This window comes from Myxocyprinus asiaticus, chromosome 14 (genome assembly GCF_019703515.2).
Source record: "Myxocyprinus asiaticus isolate MX2 ecotype Aquarium Trade chromosome 14, UBuf_Myxa_2, whole genome shotgun sequence".
NCBI lineage: Eukaryota > Metazoa > Chordata > Actinopteri > Cypriniformes > Catostomidae > Myxocyprinus > Myxocyprinus asiaticus.
The window spans coordinates 46,170,040-46,189,526 of NC_059357.1; the positions used below are offsets into that span (position 1 = coordinate 46,170,040).

The following is a 19,487-nucleotide window of genomic DNA, read 5'->3' on the forward strand; positions in this document are numbered from 1 at the left end:
TTGAGTTCCACAGAAGATAGAAAGTCAGACGGGTTTGGAACAACATAAAGGCGAGACATTTTTGGTAACACTTTACAATAAGGTTCATTAACATTAGATAATGCATTAGCTATCATGAACAAACAATACTTTACAGCATTTATCAATCTTAGTTCATGTTAGTTACTAAAAAAAAAAAAATACAATTTTTCATTGTTAGTTCACAGTGCATGAACTAATGTTAACATATACAACTTTTTATTTTAATGGATGAAAATGTATTAATATACTGTATGTTGGAATTTACATTAACCAAGATTAATAAATTAACTGATGTAGTTAACTGACGTTAACAAATGAAACCTTTTTGTAAAGTGTTACTCAATTTTAATTTTTGGGTAAATGAGAGTACAAGTCAATTTTCACCAGTTGCATTAAAAACAGCTGTTTAATATTGACAAAATGCATTGAAAATGTGAACAGATAAAATCCTGAGAGAAATCAGTTATGTTGTATATTCAAAACAGATTTGCATATTAAAGACAGATCATATGTTTTCATTGTGTGTAATTTATTAATGTTATAATATTAATATTATTATAATGTATATTGTTATATACTTTTTAAAATTAACTGATTCACATGGCAGAGAAAATACCTCGGATTCATTAGATGGAACTCTAGAAAGATGAGAGATGTAACGGGCGCATAAGTCTGTTTTAAGCGTTTCTCTTCACTCTACAGACGGTATTATTACACAAAGCGTTTTTGCAAAATCTGCCTTTCTTGCTGTTTTATGAGATGTGACTAAATTAGATCTCTCCAATGTTGCACGCTTGCAATGAAGACAGCTTTGTTGATTACAAACAGCAGCATTAGTTTTATCGCATTGCTCGCTTACAGAGACGTGGCACAACACCATTCGCATGTCCAATTAACAGGTTCAGGTACCCGTTTATATGTCATATCTAAAGTTCAGACTCACACTCACAAGCTGTTGAACGCTGCAGGAGTGAAGGCGAGAGGGCGACGCGATAGAGGGAATTCCCTGCATTTTGAAAGTGAAACATGCGGGAATGATTAAAATTGTGCTCAATCCCTGCAATCCCACGCTATTGAGCTAGCATTCGTTATTGAGATTTTAATCAGGCTACTTGTCCGGTCGAGCAAGTAAAATTCTCTTTAACTTGCCCGTTCAAAATTCCACTTGTCCCGGACAAGTGGACGAACGTTAATGTTGAGCCCTGCTATAGCGTCACCAAGCTTTATTATACATGCATATGGAGCAGGATTTCAGACCAGTAAGATTTAGCTGTGGGTGGAATCTGGAGATTCTTTTCTTTATATCTCTGTCTAACTTTATTCGTCCAGACGCAATTTCAGGATTCAGAATCTGTTTCAGCAACACACAATTTCCATTATTGTGTTCTGTCTCTTCCTCCACGTTCTCATACTCAACCACATAAACCGCTGCATTAGCCCATATCCCTACAATCCAATCTGCTTCCCTTTCCCATGGTGCTCTCCATTGGCACAGCAGAGAGAAAATGTGATTTCTTCCCCCAAAGGGCCTGTGTTGTAGAGCTGATATGGAAAATGATTTTAGAGAGCTACTCACACCCATAAAGCTTACTTCAGTCCGCTAATGAGATGCTGTCTTTCCAACTACTGGACTCACATGACTACATATTACACACTTGTATTATGTGCATTAGGGATGTCAAAAGTAATTCAGTTCCAAATCAATACTAAAATTATAAGATGTAATGATATCAGCCTTTCTACAGTTCTGGTAGAACATTTGTATAAAAGAGTTTTAAGCCATGAACCAAACCGACCAAATCAGATATGAATAACAACAACTTTGATTTGAAGCAAAAAAGTATTTAAAAATTGGACAAAAAGACAAGGTATAAGACTTGTATACTTAAAGACATAATCAAATTTAAATCAATGGAAAAACATAAAACTATTCATTTAAAGTTGTTGATTATAAGTTTAAAAACAATATATTACAATATTATATATACACAGTATATCAAAATATATAAGTATTTTGAGTGTATGGAGAGCAACTCGATTGCTTCATTCACAGTGCATCATGGAAGTGGGCGGTCACTGCAGAGCTCTTTTGGTGCACTTTGTTTGCCACGATTCACTGATTGGTGGATCTTTCTCTTCAGGATCATGGGTAGTTTAGTTCTTCACTAGGGCTGCACAATTAATCGAAATCACAATATGATTTTGCATGATTATTAAACCGCAAAGGACTTTGATTTAATTGAATAAATAGTGTGCGTACGTTACTTTAAAGTTTCTCTGCGCTGCTCTGTCCTGTCTGTATTGTGTTAGTGTATCACACATTTTAAGAGTAGGCGTGAGGTTCAGTGTTTAATGGTTACAGAGCGGTTCTGTGCATATGCAACAATTCCATCTTGTGCTGCGAGTGACAGATGTGCTCCGAGTTCGTTTCCGTTTGCTAATATGCACTGAGCGCGTTGCATTTTTAAAGCGCTCCAGATTTACTTGAATTTCACTTTTGCCTAATTCCAAGTATGTTTGGCCCAGGGTATCTGCAGGTATCAGCTCATCCAATTTAATACTTTTTAATACCCTTTTCAAGACCTTTTCAAAAATATTTAAGACTTGCTCGTTACTTCAATCACTGTCTGGGTTAATGCATATACTTACACTGGTGGCCAAATGTTTGGAATAATGTACAGATTTTGCTCTTATGGAAAGAAATTGGTACTTTTATTCACCAAAGTGGTATTCAGCTGATCACAACACGGTGTACAGCGTTACTGGTTTTACTCGGTACAAGGGACAACACCGGTGTGAAATTTTATACCGGGTAAAAGGTGGAAACATTATGAATGGAACTTCCAATATCAATACAATAACCTAACAAATAGAATAGCCTTAAATAAAGAATAGTTTCCTAATGAAGAGTTTGCGACCCATGATAAATGAACCTAAATAATGCATTGAAAGCCAGATGTTCTTTACCAATGTATCAAATTACACAGGCAGCACGCACACTGACAGAAGATGTTTAATTGCAGGTAGCAAATATAATGTGCATGGTGGGCAACTGTAAAACGTCTCGGATTCGGAATGACACAAGAAATGCTCTTAGACACACAGACACGCTTGAAGAAACACACTTTATTATATGATTTTTTTTAATAAATATATCATGAACATATTTCTTACATATTGCACAGCCCTAGGAGGGAACGAAACAAATTTATTCACACATTCAATGTCATTACCCTTCTGAAGCAGCTACACTGGGTCCTGGGATGAAAGGCAATAAAACACCAACATTAAACCTGCAACAACCCACAATAAGTGTTGTATTTGCCTGGACAACGAAATACCCGACCGGTAGTCCATGACGAAGAAAATGCACAGATGAAGTTGGTTCGTTGCCAAAGAAATGCTGCCCTTCACAACTGTTGAAAAGCCATCTTTCAAAAAGTTGAACAATACACATTTTAATTGCACTTCATTTTTTTCAGTTTCATTTGAAATTTTAGTTAAAATAACTACAAAATAAAGTTCAAAGTTTGAAATCAAGCTACCTTGCGTTATTGTGTAGGCTACTGCTTAACGAAAATGACCCCATAGTACCATTTAGCATCCAACCAGCGGTAATACCGGTGTAAGTCGGTTTGAACGTGAACACTATGATATTGTGGCAAGTCTAGTGGCGGCAATGAACCTTTCATTGTATGCCAACCACCATAAAAAATTAAGAAGAAGAAGAAAGCACAGGATAGCACCAGTTACAGCTACAGATGCACAAATTGTGTCACGCTCAATAATTTGAATCAGATGCAATTTTTTAAGATTAAACTTTTAAATTATGTTTACTGTTATCTCGAAATTCAAATACAAATAAATGTTGTATTTATACTCTTTAATGGTGTGTGTGACAGATTGTGGTAGCAGGCCATTCAAACAGAGCGGGGCACTGCGTGCTCTCTGAGGGTATGTTGAAAGATATGGTACAACTTAGTGAAATGTGTCTTCTCATGTAATCGCCCAGTCTGTTAATGTTGAAATGACAACGGAAAAAATGAATGGGTAATATCTCGAGCCCCGGAGCAGCACTCATTGGATCAGAGCGCATATGTACACTAAACGTGCACGTGAAAACCGCGTGCCCACTCTATTCTCTGCTATCAGCGGGGCTTGAAAGGTTTTCATTCAACCTTATGGCCCAAGGAGGGAAATGTTCAAACAAACAAAAAAACTAATACCTTGGGTATTGTAATTTAAGACTTTTTAATACTTTTTACTGGCCTTATTTTTCACCAAATTGATTTAATACCTTTTAATACTTTTAATGACTCACAGATACCCTGTTGGCCACTACAAGTTAATATACAAACACATATAATATACCCTGTGGCACCAGGTTTTTGTGGACAAAAGAGGAGATTATGTTACAATGAGGAGCACAGTATACAGCTGTTGTGAATGTGAACTAGGCTACAAAGGTCTTCCTGCTGTTGTCTGACAAAATAAGAGCTTGATGGTAGTTCCTTTGTTTAACTGGACCGAACAGCAAAGTTAAGACAAGATTTTATTATAGAAATATATTACTTTTGTATAAATAACAAAAATAAAAATATATTCAAGTATAATATTCAAGTGGAATATTATATAATAATAAATAGTGAGCTGAGACCCTATTATAAAGTTGATAAAAACATGTAAAGCGTAAACATGAAGAATTCTCTTTGTTTCACTGTTTTATTTATTTGTGTTTGTTTGTTTGTTTGTTTGTTTTTGGCTGAAGTGAAAAGGGTCTCAGTTTGATTCTTTTTAAGAGGACTCAAGTATGAACCCTTAAGGCCTCTTTACACCAGCAACTATAATGATAACTATATCGATAACTTTGTTAGCGTCCACACCAATGGACGATAAAGTTCTTTTTTTTTTTCTAAGTATGCGCTGCAGTTATGTTCTCAGTCAAGAAAATAGTTGTAGATGACCTGCTCTATGTTTCGCAAAGAAACTAAAAGAAAAATAGACAGATATGTGTTCCTTCAGAGATGAGAAGAGTTGGGACAATCCAACACTCTACTGAGGGAATTGTCATCTTTTGAAGACAAATTGTATTCATACTTTCATGTGTCAACATCAGTTTGATGGTATCCTGGACATCATGACAAAGGATATCCGCAAGAGCCAAACAAATGTTAGAAATCCAGTTAGTGCCAGAGACCATTTGGCAGAATGTCTCAGGTAAGAAAAAAAAAAAATTATACAGTATACACACATACACACAGACACTCACCGAGCACTTTATTAGGAACACTATGGTCCTAATAAAGTGCCCTACATGGTCTTCTGCTGTTATAGCCCATCTGCCTCAAGGTTCAACGTGTTGTGCATTGTGAGATGCTATTCTGCTCACTACAATTGTACAGAGTCAGCTCGAACCTGTCTGGCCATTTTCCATTGACCTCTATCATCAACAAGGCATTTCCATCCACAGAACTGTCACTCACTGGATGTTTTTTGTTTTTGGCACCATTCTGAGTAAATTCTAGAGACTGTTGTGTGTGAAAATCCCAGGAGATCAGCAGTTACAAAAATACTCAAACCAGCCCATCTGGCACCAACAATCATGCCATGGTCGGAATCACTGAGAATCATTATCACGATATACATTCACATTTGCAAATTTTTTTGAATTTCCTAGTTGGTAGAAGAAAAAAAAATTAAATCCTAAACAGTCAAAATAGTCTATACAAAATTGCACTGGGGGCTCAGAGACAGCCAAAGCAGCGGTGTCTGCGGGATCTTTTACCAAAATATTTTAATATTTTATAGAGTTTTTCAATAGAGTGCAGTGGATATGAATGTTATAAGATCATCAGTTCGTTTTGAAGCATAATGTCAGCATATCATTTTTAGATTAAAATTATTTTTACATTTGGTCACATTCAGATAGCAAGTATAGGGGCATAGAAGCCATTGTGAATGAGGAATGATACTGCATGGGGGTTCAGGGGTATCCCCTGAGAGAAAATTTTGAAAATGTAAAAGTCTAAATGAATTATTATATTTTCAATAAAGTGAGAAAGACTAGGCTACAAACTAGTAATTTTATTGTTTTTCCTTGTCATCCATGCCAGAGATGATGACATCTGATTAATTTCACAAAATTAGATCAGAAATCTATTTGGTTTTTTATTAAAGGCCCGTAACATGCTGATTAATAAAGCTAAATTTAGAAGGAAAAAACGTTATGGTCTAAAACCGCTCTGGAACCGCATTAACTTATGCAGCATCTCATGTCTACTCACATGCAGGGAAAAGAGGCAACACATGCAGAGCGGGACAGGGCATTAATGAAGCGTGTTCGTTGCTAGAAAAAAATATTCAAGAATACAGCGCAGAAAGATCAGATCTGGTGAACACAGCACTGTTGTTTTGCTGCTCACTAGAGACGATGGGAGGGTGCAACCGTCATCATGATGTCTTACAGTCCGGATGGAATTAATCTAGGGTCCCGACCTAGACCGAGGTGACTGGCATAGCGGTGACATTAGAAACTTCATACAGCCTGAGGCTGCGTTACCACTGATGCACTGCTTTTAATTCTACAATCCACCTCGCGAGCGTGGCATTTGGCTTCCATTGGAATTAATTGGAAGCACTCGCTCATTTTCGCTCACCACGCGCCAGTGGAAACGTATGATAAGAAAGTCGAACTGCTTGCATTTTTAGCAACACGCAAATGATCGTCTGAGATGTAGAATAAAGGCTAAATATTGAAAATTACTCAAAAGCTTATCATCAATATCGTGGATTTTTTTTTTTTTATAGCAATAAATATTGAGATAATTTTAACGCCCAGCCCTAACTGAGATCAAATTTTTTCCCATTCTGATGATTGATGTGAACATTAACTGAAGCTCCTGACCCGTATCTGCATGATTTAATGCATTACACTACTGACACATGATTGGCTGATTAAATAACCATAAGTAAGTGTACAGGTGTTCCTAATCAAGTGCTAAGTGTGTGTGTGTGTGTGTGTGTATATATATATATATATATATATGGGTTAGGGTTATATATATATATATGTTTTTGTTTTATTTATCATTTACAGCCTAGCTAGCTCAAGCCCTTTAAAGTCAAATGGAGTTTGATTGGCTGTCAATGTGTCAAAGTCTTTTAATTGGCAGTAGAACATGGGCTAATCATTACCAATTTTTTGTCAAACAGAATCACTTTCTAGTTTTTTGTTTATCATATCACAGTTCAAATCGCAATTGCAATATTAAAAAAAGAAATATCGCAATATGGCTTTTGTCTAAATCGTGCAGCCCTATTCTTCACCAGGAATTCCACTATTAAACATAATTTGTAAAGAAATGAAGTTAAAATAACACTGACTGATGGATTTAACATAAGTATACCATTCATTTACAACCGTTGAGCTCACAATAGGTCTGTCTTTAAAGGTTTGTAAGTTGTTGAAAAAACTAATTCACCTATGGAAAAAAAACGTATGGTATTTTTACTTCTAGAACCCAACTGTTGTGCTCTGTTAGGCTGCATTTACACAGATAAACATTGGTAGAGTGACATTTTCTTGTTTTATACTTGGCAAAAAGGGATTGTAATGACCACAATTCTTCTTCAAAGACCCTAATGCTCACCCTAAACAGTCAGGAACAGAGTTGTGGTGGACAGAACTTGAACAGCTTTAACTTCTGTTAGGCGTGTTTCTAACAGACCTGACGTTAAGCAGGAAACACAGCTATTGTACAGTGTAGGTGGTGTGGGCCATCTCATCTGAGACTTTAAGAACAGATCTCTCCCATTGTTAAGAGCTGCCATCTGTTTGAACAGAGCTTTACTTGAGTCATCGCGTTTAATACCTTCAGCATTCTTATAACAAGCCTCTCTTTCCACCCATAGGGGACATAACATCATGACTCCCAAGTTTGGAGAAAGCACGGGGAATTTTAAACGGATCTGGTTTGTTTCGACTGCTGTTGCTCAATCCGTTGGTTTCTCATTTCAATGTAGGAGTGAGTAATAACATGTCCCAGAAAGCACTGGACATCAAATGGGGACTCAACACAGTGCAAAATTGTTAATCAAACACAAGTAAACAAAGTTGTCCTTAAAATCAAAACATTACAACATATTAATATTAAATAAAATGATATAATATTAATCTGGGCTGTCAATAATTTATCCTGCAAGTGAACCCATATTAGTCTGGGTTGTATTTTCTGTTACCTTGCATAGTTTTGCAAGGTTTCATGGTTCATGTCACACAACCTGTCCATGTTGGCATCTGTCTAATTTGACTAGCTACCAAGTAACAGATGAATTTTCAGCAAAGTCCCATTGAGTTTTATTGGAAGCAGGCCTTATACGTCAACAACAAATGATTGCTGTTCTGGAAAATGTTTCCTCCACCCTTTCCAAAGTTGATAAGCCTGTTTATTTTGCTTTCCTGACTATGCACCATTACATATATGGTTTGTTACATTTAGCATTATTATTTGCATTTAGCATTGTTTATTTCCTGCTGTCTGTGAACCTATCAGAACTGACCAGCGACCCATTTTCTCTGGAGTCGAATTAAAGCAACTGTGTGTTGCGCAAATATTGTTACGGTTTTTTAAAATGCCTCTCCTAAACTGGGTTTAATTGAAAAATAGACATTAACAGTGTAATGTCCAGATTGCGTACTTATTTCTCTTCCAATAATTTGGCCACATGATCCAAAAGTGTGCATGAAAAATGATGTGTAGTAAATTTGAGTGTGTAACATATGCCTTAGACTACATACACTGACGCCTCTCGGGAGGCTGTAAAAGTGTGTGAGTGTTTTTTAAGAGGGCTTCATATCCACTGCCCACATATTCACCCATGCCACATCAAACATCGCCCCGCAGTAAAGAACTGGGTGGTCTCTTTCAGCTGTGCGACCAATAAGAGCAAGAAAACAGGTAACCACGGACAACAAGACAATTTGGGCTGTGAAGCCTACCTAACTCGATCAGACTAGACTGAGAGTGAATATTGGGAAAACTGTCTTGACCAAAAATGTCTTTAAATGTAGTCAATAAATGTATGACTGGATTACTTCAATCAATTCTTTCTAGATTTTTCCTTATTTAAAAAATTAAACAAATAAAAATTGTTAGTGCATTGTTAATATGGTGAGAAAAATCCTTTTTGAAGCATGAAAGCTCCAGTCCCCATTCAGTCCAACTGTGTGAAGAAGACTGATCAGTATATTCCGCAGACGTGTCAAAGGGGGGTACTATATCATGAAAAAAGTTTACGCTTAAAACGTATACATATAAGTCAGGCATATGATGTATCATTTGAAAGCTTAGAACCTGGACTTTGAGACAACCATCACTTCTGCATTTACGTTACTTAAAATAACAAAATATGGCCTCAAACATTCACGTTGAAAATTTGCGCCCCCTAGAGGTAATGGGGTAGAAATATTTATATAAAATAAAAGTCCTTCACATAGCACATAAATGGACACGTCATATATCAAATGAAAGCTCTCACTCTCAGGAATGTGTTAATTTTGTTGCCCAAATACCACAGTTCGAAAGACTTTTAAAAGAATCACAAAATGAAATATGATCTGTCATCAAATACAAATGTCTCTTTATGCTCCGATAACTGCTGCTGTGAGCCCCAAATAACTAAAAGCTCTATACCTGCTTTTACCTTAGGGAGTTTTATAAAAATGATCCATTGTTTACTTGTCTGTGATTTTGCTTGGCTGAATAATCCAAAAGAAAAAGCATGCAAAACAAATCATCAGAAAATATTTTCTATTGATGATAAAATGTTTTATATCATCGCAAAGGGGAGGATCTCAGCTTTCTAATGTCACCTAGATTGAGCTTCTAGTCCACTCAGAGGCCAAGATATTCAATGAAACAACAAGGGTGGTGCTTGAACTGAAAATTAGACTATATGTCTATGTACGAACACATCTGTGAGGGCTAAAATGCATTAGAGCACCACATACATTTCAGATCTGTATATAGTGATGGAATGTGATAGAGAAAAAATATTTTTTTCTAGTTCATTCTGCCACCTAGTGGAATAAAATGAGACTTTTCAAAGTGAGGTTGAGTGAACAGAACCAGAATTACATGTTTGCAAATTTAGGACAAAAAAATAAAATAATAAGATTATAAACATATACAATATTATTTATGAATAATCTGATTCTTATTCTTTTTTTTTTTTTTGGAGGTTCTCTGAAAATTATTATTTTTTTTTTTTTGCAATTAGTCCACAGTATGTGTGAATGGTGAGCTTTTAAATTTGAGTATGAAAAATTGCGGGAGGCAGCCGAAAAATGCACAAGAGTTTAAGGGGTTAAATGTTTCTTGTTTTGTGTTCACGGAAGAAAGTCTTAAAGTTTTGGAATGACATGACAGTGAGTTTGTGTAAAAAAAATTTATGGTCTTATGGGCTTCATTCATATTTTATTTTATTGAGATTTGGGATGTTCTTAGGTCCTTTGGAGCACATACACACACACACACACACACACACACACTGCTACAGTCACTTTAGTTTCTATGATAGGTAAAGATCTCTAGAGAGGCTATTCTATGGTTAATATATGATACATGGAGCAACACTGTATAAATCTACTCCACATTACTGCAGTGAGTGTTTACTCTTCAGGCTTGATTTACTCTTCAATGTCCTTATGTTTCCTCTTCCCATTTCTTCCATGCATCTTTTTCCTGCACTCCATCGCTCACTCCTCTACGGATTTCCCTTGCTTTTCATTGCTCCTTAGTCACTCTTACTGCTATTTCCCATTTACCTGTCTTCCCATCACCTCCCTTCTCCTCCTCTTCCTTATCACCCTTCAACTTTCAAAGTCCTTTTCCTTAACAAATGTCTTGTTCTCATTGTCTTTGGCCCTGTAGACTCGTTCATCAGCTGAGAAAGGATCAGTGGCCTGTGTTCTTCTGTTACACATAAATCACATTCCCAGTACACCAAAGAACTGCAACATCCTGTTTTGCTTTCACATTTTCACTGATAATTTAAGTCAAGGTTTCTTACAAGGATGTCTATGATGCCTGCACCACCAAAACGGATCTATTGGACAACTCGAAACTCTGAATTTTCCCACCTCCTACATGGAAATAATGTCTAGAATGCTGCCCGAAGTCAGACATCGTACATGTGAAGTCGGGGTAGATCGATCAACCACGACTTCCAAGATGGCGGCGACCAATGAGCTGGGTTTTGTGAAACATATATTGTATCTATTTGTAATTCTGTTTGTTAATTGGTTAGTGTGAATGAGAATAAAAGTCATACCTTTACGTACGTAAGTCATCACCGTACGATAGTTTTAGATTCCGCCACCTCGTACAAATGATTACAAGTTGTCATGAGACTGCGTTGGCCATCTTTTCTTCATGGGCATGTATTTTTGTGTGCATCTGCCCTGTTTTTCAAATGTTTTTCTATGTAAACAGACGGACAGACAAATGTCTTTGACCGTGACACCTACATTCTTTTTGATTTGCTGCACTGAATCTAGCTTTTTTTGCGCAGGTGTCGTTTTTTTGACATTCTGAAGATGTTCAGGTTGCAAAGGGGACTTCATGTGACTGTTACACTGCTGATAAATGGTAAGCCAATGTTTTTTTCCCTTTTGCTCCGTTGTGCTGAAGGATTGCAGCATCTTGTTAAAACTTTTTATGTTTACTGTTGCGATACTGTTACGAATGTTGCCTACGATGCTTACATAAAATACAGCTTACTGAAACAAATTTACTTGCTTGGAGAAGAAATTATGAAGAGTGCGAGTAATTTCGGGTTCAAGCTTAAAATTTGACGTTACCGGTCGAGTCCGTTTGGGTCATGCCGTCTCGGGTACAGGCCAGGTTCGGGCTTCAACTTAATGCCCGTGCAGACCCCTATTATAGACCTTCTTGGTTTCCAATTGAAAATTATAATTCCTTGTTCATAAGACACTAATGTGTGTGAAGGTACATGCTCTGTCATGAACATGTATGACCTTTCTCCTCTGCCTATCGTATTCTGATGCACTCAAGGTCACTGCACACACAACCGACACTAAACATGAGCTGCATCTGCCAGGGCCAGCTTTAAACTTGAGTTATGCTGCTAATGAACAGATCCTGGTCATCCATGGAATGCGGCTCTGAGTCTGTTTAACATCTGCCTTGGAAGGGCCTTCAGTGGGGGATGAGCAAAATTAGGAGTATTTCCTGCAATCTGTACAGAAGATAGAGGTCATGGTTGCTGGCAGAGGAGCATGTGAGAAGAAACATACAGCAGAGGGGCTCATAAAAATGGCTCCAGCGTGTTTGGTTTGGTTGAGTTAAATTCTATACTAATGTGCCACATTGTGGCGATGTTGCTCAGCAACCATAAACAACTTAACTCCAATTTATGTTACACCCCTGAATAACAAGTTCATCATTTTAACTAACAGTTGACACAGTTCTACCATTGCACAGCATATACCGTCATACCGGCCAGGCCAAGGATCGACTCATCCGTAATGTCTTGTGTGATCTGACTATTTTTATCTCAGTTTGAAAAGAGTTTCTTTTAGAGAACTTCTAGTTAAAAATGACTTACATTCACTTTCACACATCACAATTAAAACGGCAGATTATCAGTTTATAACACTTACTTTTCAACCTGCTCCTCGCACAATGCAGTCTTATGAAATCTAATCACTTTTACTATAGCACCTGACTTGTAAGGCAACATTTGAAAGTTTTACATTATATTTACAAGCTTGTTAAAGTGTGATGAAATTGCACAGAAATTGCTCCACAAATAGAGCGTTGCTCTTACGATGCAAAGGACCGGGGTACGAGTCTTGAAGAGCACGTGAGTCGACATGTGAGCCAAAAGTATCATAGAAGCCACATAAAATTACATGGTTTTGTTTTTCATGTCACATTTGCTTTTTATGACACTATCGGTTAGGTTTAGGTTTAGGGTAGGGAGGTAGGTTTTGTTGATTTAAAACAAGATGGAGCATTAACCTTAAAAACCTCGTCTGTTTGGAAGAACATTTAACTCACTTTTAGCGCCACAGAGTGGACATTTCACCTCAGAACTGCTGTGATGTGTAATGAACCATGTAATGTCATTTTGCAAAAATGTCACCACAGTCACAATTTTCATGAGATCAGGATGAAAAAGTACTAGTTTTTCTATAGTTTTTACTAGGGATGTGCAGAGGTAATTGATTAATTGAATACTCGTTCTGCACCAGCTAGTTGACTTTACACTTGAATATCACAAATTGATTTTCTTTGCACATTTGCCTGCTGTAAGGAGAAGGATATAGCTGCAGGCAGTGCTCCAAAAAGGGGCGGAAGCTCCAAACCGCCATTAAAGATAAAGGGAGCCCCTTACCTGACACTTTCCCTAACATTAACCATAGGTGGAAGTGATGCCCCCTTTTGGAGTTGGCACAACTCCTTTTTGGAGTAAACCCACCCCCTTCTGGAGTAATCCTGCCATCTTTTGGAGATTCTGCCCTCATTTGGAGATCTCCGGCCTACAAATATACCTACTTGTCCGTGAGCAGCACTGAATACTGTATTTTCCTTCTGAGTCTCTCACCAAATTTCGACAGAAGAAGATATGATGCTGTCTGTGCTTTTAAAAGCAAAGCCTAGTGTAGCACTAGCAATACTTGTAATATTTTGATTCTTTTTGAATTCTACCCTATTGATATTTGGTTCTTGTTGGGGTCATGCAAACCAACAGACTAGTCTTCTTTTATTGTGGAAAGAAACTGTGAAGTAGTACGAGAAACTCAGAAGCTTATCAGACCAGTAGGTGTATGTATGTGCATTAAATCTCTTAACATGGGCGTTTTTTATAAAAAGCCAACATTTTAACCACTTGTTTTTCTGAAAAATAACATATGAAATGATATAAATGTGATGGCTTTTATGTAGATTTAGAGTATACATGCCTTACCCTAATGCTGTCAGCAATGATTTCTATGTTTCTAAGCTCCAGGTGAGTGCAAATGTTTTTTTTTTGTTTTGTTTTTTATTGAAGCATAATGTTCATTTCTTTTCTTTTTTCACCAAAAAGCAAAGCATATTTTTTAGAAGTTACTTTATTTTGAAACTGCTCTTGTAACAGTTTCACTTATTTTTAAGTAAATTTGATGTACTTGTTATTTTTAACTTGTGTTGTAATTTACAAGTATTCGATTACTCGTTTTTTGTGGGTTAGATACTTGACTACAAAATTACTAGAAAATGCTCATCCCTATTTTTCACATCACATTGTATTGTTTATGCGATTATTTTGGCAAATTGGTTTGTTCGGACTAATAATTTCAGTTCAACTTGTTCATTTTGAAAACCGATACAAGGATTCATATTAGTCCGCACTTAATACTGTTCTCAGAAGTCCCTGCAAGGTTCTCTATTTGACAGAGAAATATTTACATACAGTATAAACATTTATATACAGTATATACAGAGTATATATAAGTAGTTTATTTGTTGTATTTAGTATAATTTATGCATTCAAGTTTGATGCTGTCACTGTAATAGTTCATTTCCACTGGTACAGAGTGAGCAAAGCCAAGCAGCCATTTTTACAGCAGAGCAAGCAGTTAGAGCATCAAAATTCTGAACTTTACACAAATTTACGGGCATTTAAAAGGCAAAAAATGGTGGCCGGCAGCCAATCAATGTGAGCCGAAAGCAGTGACGTCTGTCATAAGTGCTTTGAAATCTGCCGGTAGTGCTGGAGTTTCTGCTGGATTCAGTGTCTAAATTACTATATTTTATTCAGATTTCAGTCTGTCTAAATACAATCTATGCGAATCCCTCTCAATCAACACTTTTTTTGATTAAAGAGGTTGAAACTCTAGGGTCGTTGTGTCAGCGTGTTGAAGCAAATGTCACACAGCAGTTCTATTCCTAAAATGCATTTGTGCCATTCTGATTGATTGTGTGTTTCTACAGAACACACTCACATGCTGAGGTGTGAGCTCTTTCCAGAAACCATTTCTTTCATTCTCTCAGCCAAGGCATAAAACAGCACAAACTTTTCCAGACGACTTCTCGCAGAGTTGTCACCATTTATCTGAAACGAGACTCAGTCTCCCTCTACAGGCATTACATGCAGAGCTCTGACGGTGTGGTTTAGCATGTACTGCATTAGCAGAGCCTTTTTTTACATTAAGCCCGCATTGCCATAAAACATTTCAGGTGCCCTGGCTGAGTGTTGACAGAGCATTTGGGAGAAAAGCAAGAGTTCTGCTGTGGATCTTGGGAATATTTCAGGATCATCAGATAAAGAATGAGAGCAGAATGAGGGGTTTAACATGACAGAGTCTTTTTTACAAGCGTTCTCACACAACAAAGCCAGAACAACACCTTTTATGTTGCTTTTTGGCACCATATGGAGTAGTTCAAGCATCTACCACCAGGGGCTAATGGGGTGATACTAACTGGCCAATTCCTGACCCCCTGGTGTGGACCATGTCATGAATAAAAAAGCAGCAAATTTGACAGGAGCACTGAAATGGGTGATTGACACTCTAATCTCCATTCCAACTCCTCATTGTGTCTTTTACTTACCCCAGACCTAAACTTTAAAGGCCCAATGAAATCAAAATCAAAGTTTTGTGGCATGTAGTTCATGTCTGTTAGCTTTGAGGTTATCTAGCTAGTGCACCCAATTATGTAATTACACTACACATTCAACATTTACAGTCTTTCTCTTCCGGAAATAAGATGACTCAATTGATAACTCATACTGATGACTCAATTGATAACTAATTTCATCCAATTAAATGCTATCTAGAATGGGAATGCCCATATCCCTAAAACCACCTGCCTTTTGTCAAAAAAGCTAAAAGCTATTGGATATTTTACAAACAGAGACAAGCTCTTCAATATAATCGGGCCGCAAGCATTCAGTGCTCGAGCACTTTGCTGATGATGCGATTTGCGTCATGCGTCCTGTACGCAGACGCCTAGCATTTGCGTCTTACCAAAATATACTTTGGGCTTTAGGGTAGGGAGGTAGGTTTTGTTGATTTAAAACTCGATAGAGCTTTAACCTTAAAAACCTGTTGGGAGAACATTTAACTCACTTTAACGCCATGTAATAAACCACATAATGACATTTTGCAAAAATGTCACAACAATAATTATTCTTATGAGGCAATAAATCGGGAGACATGTGCAGAGTGAAATACCATATAGCAGTAAGGCCATCACACACATACACATTATATACTGTACAGACACACTGATTTACACACACAACACACTCTCCCAAAATGGAGTGTGCTGGAAAGGCAGCCGGCCCACCAGGAGACCGTGAGTTGGCGGGGTGTGCTGGCACGCAAATAAACCCCTCACAGTTATAGCAGCGTTTCAGAGTGGCATTTTTACACAAACACACAGACTGTCACATAAAAACATCTGTCACATATAGTTAAGGTGAGAAATACAGCTGTCACATACTAGAAACACATACACTTCACCTTCATGCATTATATTCACATTTATTTGGAACAGTTTTATCCAAAGCGCCTTACAGTAAATTCACAAAATTTTGTAATCAGTTTCTATTCCTCAGGAATTGAACCCCTGGCCCTGGTGTTGCTGGTGTTATGCTCTTCCGGGAACTAGAGTCAAATAATTAAAGAAATACTTTATTTAATCAGAGATCAGCAAATATATCAATATATCAAAACTACTCAAACCAGCCCGTCTGGAACCAACAATCATGCCACGGTCGAAATCACTGAGATCACATTTTCTTTCCCCATTCTGATGGTTGATGTGAACATTAACTGAAGCTTCTGACCCATATCTGCATGATTCAATGCATTGCACTGCTGCCACACGATTGGCTGATTAGATAATCGCATGAACAAGTAGGTGTACAGGTGTTCTTAATAAAGTGCTCAGTGAGCGTACATCTGCATCTTTGACATAAATACAAGAACTATATCCTAGGGTTTGATCCATTAATGTTCAGAATTTTTAATGAAATTTAATACAGTAAGAGAATCCAATTCTGAGGTAGAACTGAATACTTCAGAGTATCCCATTTTTTCAGCAGTCTGCCTAGAGACACATTTCAACTATGGCAAAATTCGTTGCCTATCCTAAAAGACTGAATAGAAATTAAATTAAACACAGCCATGTGGTGAAGTGATAATAAAGAGTGAAGGACTTCATATGAGTGTTTATTATGAGGAACGGCCATCTGTTCAGCGGTGGTATAAATGTGCCTAACTGAACAACATTGCCTGAGATTAGATAAGTCTGTATGTATGTATGTATGTGTGTGTTATAAAAGGACACATTTGCATGCCAATTAGCTCTCATATTCCAAACAAATACCAACTTTCAATATGACTTTAAATATTTCTTTCAACAAGTATGCACATACATAAAAGGTTGTTTCAACAGCAACAAACCTGTCAGGGGGCCACGGCCAGATCAAACTAAACTCTGAAGCCTGAGCTTTGCTCCAAAACTTAGACGACATGGGCTCACGCCCGATGCAAAGGCTGTTCCAAATAGTAGGCATCCAAACATGAAACAATTACGTTGTCATCCACCGCATCGAATTTATCTGACACAGATTATGCAATCCTAGAATGCATTGCCACGAGACTCATCCAAGATGGCAGAAAGAGAGCAATGAATACTGAAAAAAATAAAAAAATAATAAAAAAACAAATTTATCTAATAAAAATTTTACTATATTACACAGTAGTGTGCTTTGAAAGTATTGAGTCGTTAGCTTAGCAACATGCTAACATAAAAAAAAATATTGATCGGGGTCATAATTCTCGAGTGTTTTGAGTAAAAGATCAGTTAAACCGATATATTGGTCAACCTCTTCTGTTATTTTGTACAGGGGGGTAAAAATGAGAATGATGATGCGTTTGAGAGCTTTGCAAATGTACATTTCTGAATTCCCAAAACTATATGTATTGCACTAACTGAAGAGCCACATGTGTCACTTATTCTTAATTCTAGTGTATTTTGGACTCTCGGTAAAACAGACTTTGGATAAAAGTGCCTTTAAGGTATATATTTTACAGCCTATGAGTGTTCCATGGGATTCAAACCAATGACCTTGGCATTGCTAGCATTTGCTCTACCAGTTGAGCTACAGTAACTCAAGGAACTCAAAGCAAATGTGAGCAAAATTCTTGCCTGAAAGCAGATGAGTGGCAAAGCATGGCAGAAACCAACAAACAGCCTGTTAAGGCACAAAACACACACACCCATTTTTACAAAGGAATGGTCACAGGCTCCCAGGCACTCGAGCAGCTCCTGACACAAGCCAGAAAAACAGCATCAGGCAGCTTGAAATCATAGCTTGACCTCTGTGCAATTATCACCATCTCAGAGGAAACAGCGCACTGTCCTGCAACTAATGCATAACTCACAATTCACAGCCAAGCAACATACACACACACACACACACACACACACACACACACACACTTACTAGAGCTGCCTGTTTGTTACCAGAACTTTCCACTAGTGATGGGAAGATCAGATAATTTTACTGACTTGAATCTTTGAGTCTCGTTCAGCAAAATGAACGAATCTTTATTGAAGTAATTTCGTTCATTTCGTTCCTTTGAGCAGAATTAAATTCAAATGTCACATTTTCAATAGCCAAATCCCCCCAACACGTCTACTTACGCAAACTTTGATTATAGTCCCATTGTGAGCAATGCATAGCATATACGGCTGTCACGTGACAAAAGAACGAACGACTCGGACCAGATGACTCGAGAGGTGAACTAATCATTTCTGTTTCCTGTGTGAGCAATGCATAGTGTATACGGCTGTCACGTGATAAAAGAACGAATGACTCGGACCAAAAGAGTTGAATGGTGAACTAATCATTTCTGTTTCCTGTACACCGCCTATGCGGTTTTCACGTAACAAACGAACGGAGGTTGAGCAATGCACATGCGCGGCCAACACAAAATTAACCATTCACTCTCTGAGACTACTCGTTCTTCTGAGTCACATAAAAGATTCATTCAGAATGAACGAATCGTTCATGAACGACCCATCACTACTTTCCACAAATACGGTACAAAACAGGGCCTGAAACTCTGTTAATTTTATTTCTTTGTCAGCTAATGCTCAGTGATAGCATTTTGTGATAGGCTATGTGTTAGAGGCATAAAATCAAATAGCGCTCTTAAACCGCTATAAAAAATGTGTCAGTTAAATATAAAAAAAACTTTAAACAATTGTTAATACATTTCGGAAAATGTATAACATTTATTCAAACAGATTTAGATTAATGATAATAAAATATATAACATAGGCTATGAAAACTATCCTTGTGAAAACCTGTGCTCCTGAAATAATAGCATTTAAAGAGTATAAAGTATTAGCTAGTATTAAAAAATTCTTAATCTTTTTCTTGTC

General features: G+C 37.2%; 1 protein-coding gene across 1 annotated transcript in view; it reads right to left on the minus strand.

Annotated features, from left to right (window-relative positions):
* Nucleotides 1-19,487, minus strand: part of LOC127452142 (BAH and coiled-coil domain-containing protein 1) — a 164,665-nt gene that overhangs the window by 126,171 nt on the left and 19,007 nt on the right. The window lies entirely within an intron of this gene.